Here is a 2,847-nt window from a genome sequence, read left to right as displayed (position 1 = left end):
TCTCTCTCTCTCTCTCTCTCTCTCTCTCTCTCTCTCTCTCTCTCTCTGTGTGTGTGTGTGTGTGTGTGTGTGTATGCATGTGTGTATGTGTGTTAGATGTTGATATTCCTCTATTACTGACTTAATACCTGCCTTTTTTGGAGACAGGGCATCTCCCTGAACCTGAAGCTCACTGACTGGCTAAACTGGTTGGCCAGCAAGCTCCTGGGGATCTTCCTGCCTCTGTTTTCTAGTGCTGGGATCATATCATACTCAGCTCTTATGTGGTTCTGGTGATTTGAACTAAGGTTTCCAGGCTTGAGTGGCAAACACATTGTCCACAGAACCTAGCCCCTTCTTTCTTTTTTAATATTTTGAAGTGTTTGGGTTCCTCAGCATGTAGCATTTTGATATTCTTTATCTGGCTGGTCTGAGTCATTCTTATTCCTTTAAATCAGTTAAGCTTTCATGAGGGATAAGTGGGTCAATAGTATTAAGTACAGCAGACAGATAAAGTAAGGAATGAAATGATTCCACTGGATTTAGCATGTAAATATAAACTTATTAGAAGAATTTACTACAGATTTAATCTTGGTACCTCCCATGCTAAAGTACTCCACAAGAGAGTACATTTGGAGCTGGGCTGGAAGTAAGAGTGTGAGGTCAGGAAACACTTGAACCTGACTAAAGGGCAGGCATATGGCAAGTAGAAAAGACTGAAAACAGCCATGGAGGAAAGGAAGAAAAGGTTTCTGAAGTCAGTAGTTAGACCAGTGGTTCTGAACTTGTAGATCCAGACTCCTTTGGGGGTCAATAACTCTCTCACAGAGGTAGCCTAAGACCATTAGAAAACACAAATAGTTATAGTATGATTTATATCAGTTGCAAAATTACAATTCTGAAGTAGCAACAAAAATAATTTTATGGCTGGGGGTCATCACAACATGAGGGACTGTATTATAAAGGGCTGCATCATTATGAAGGCTGAGAACCACTGAGTTAGACTATGAGTCGAGAGCCTCAGGGCAATATTAGATAGTATCCCCATGCTATTTATGTGGCAAGCATTTGGAAGGATAGTCTGGTGGGACAGAGGTAGGAAATAGTGTAAATGTATTTTCTAGTAAAGCAACAGGAGTTAGTAGCAGTCTGGATGGTGACTAAAGACATTGGGATTATCTCTGAGTAATAGGATCTTAGTGCTGAGACAGACTTTAGAGTTAGAGGCCACTGAATCTAAGAGAATATACCAGAGTCAGGAAGGAATAAACAGTGAGGCTTTTAATCAAAGCCTTATAATAAATTAGGTTTGCTTGGCTCAGGAGATGATAAGGGGTTCAAGTCACATCAACTGCTGGCTTTCCTGTCTTACCTTCACAAAAACAAGCCCCCACTGTTAATAAAAATGGCATAATTGCCACACTTGCAGCAAAGAATTAAGAGACAGATGCCTTAGTCAGAGATTTTTTTGTACACAATTAATCTGAGTCCTTCCCTTTAAACAAAATCCACTTCTAAAAAGCAAATAAACCACCAGTTTGATTTAAGCTTCATGGGAGTGTTATTTTTGAATTCAATTCTAAAGCAGATTGATTCCCAGAAGCCACTCATTTACTGACATTAATTGCCCTGTCAGCCTTCCTTAGTGCAAAGATGAAGAACTAAATGATCGGGCCGTTGGGTAAAATGCTGCCTTCTTACTCTGTAGCCCTTCCAACCCAGAACCAAGAAATCATGGCTGCAGGTAGAAAGAGATTAAAACGTATTTGAGAAATTTACTTATTTCTTTTCTAAAGAATATGAAGCTACAACCTCTTTAAGACATGTTTTGACATGCATTCCAAGACAGCTTAATAATATGGTCTATGTATTAAAAACAAAACAAAGCAAAAACAGGACATTTGTCTGATTCTTTGGAGACTTAGAAACTGGTCCCTTAAGCTGAACATCGATTGCACCAACCCTGGACATTACAGGTTATGCACCATCCTGTTAGCTTAGACTTGACTGAAATACTGAAAGTCTAGCACAGGATGCTCACACAATACACAAATGATTAAATCAGCAAGACTCTGCCTTTTCAGCTTTAACACTGGCAATGTCTATATTCATGGGTTGTTTTTACATGATAAAGGAATAATTGGGGATATACACCTTTCCATGACCTAAACACAAAATGGTAGAATAAAGTTTGTTTGTCCAGCTATGCATAAACCAATATCCAGGAATGGCCATGGGAGCAAAGAAAGGGCTACAAAAGAATATCTTATTCTTTATTCCCTAATTGTCCTTGGAATAAAATACTCTTTTCTAAATTCAGTCCTCTTAGATGCTGGCCTCCTAGGTTTCTTATTAATCCAAAAAGATACACCCTGTTAACAAATCAGTTAAAAATTCAGAGGGCATTAAGCTAATTTTCATTTGTAGAAGTGACCAAGAGGACCTGTCAAGCCAACTCTGACTGATTCTACAAGTATTTCAGTTATGAGGAGGTCACACTAAATAGAATGGTCCTGGCAGCATCTGTTTCATGATGAACTGATTCCTATTTATGGTAGAAGATGAAATATTTTTCCAAAAATACATGTGAAAGGTTCTCATTTATCTTGATGAGGCAAGTTCATTTGATCTATGGTCTAAATACTCAGATGGAATTTTTTAACCAGCAGCTCTAATCTAGGCATGACAGTAGCAGCTTTCTTGATATGCTGTGCAGTACCATCAGGACTCCAGGGAAAACATTAATGAGGCCTGGGTCATCTGTAGCTTGAATAGCTTCTAATAATTCAATATATGGATCTGGAGAAGAGAGTTTAACCACTACCACTACCACCACCACCACCACCACCACCTCCACCACCACCACCA

At 39.1% G+C, this 2,847-nt stretch overlaps 1 protein-coding gene across 7 annotated transcripts in view; it reads right to left on the bottom strand.

Moving 5' to 3' along the window:
• Window positions 1-2,847, bottom strand: part of Enox2 (ecto-NOX disulfide-thiol exchanger 2) — a 253,647-nt gene that overhangs the window by 60,167 nt on the left and 190,633 nt on the right. The window lies entirely within an intron of this gene.

This window comes from Grammomys surdaster, unplaced genomic scaffold, assembly GCF_004785775.1.
Source record: "Grammomys surdaster isolate TR1022 unplaced genomic scaffold, NIH_TR_1.0 60, whole genome shotgun sequence".
Classification (NCBI taxonomy): Eukaryota; Metazoa; Chordata; class Mammalia; order Rodentia; family Muridae; genus Grammomys; species Grammomys surdaster.
This window is presented reverse-complemented; position numbering and strand designations above follow the sequence as displayed.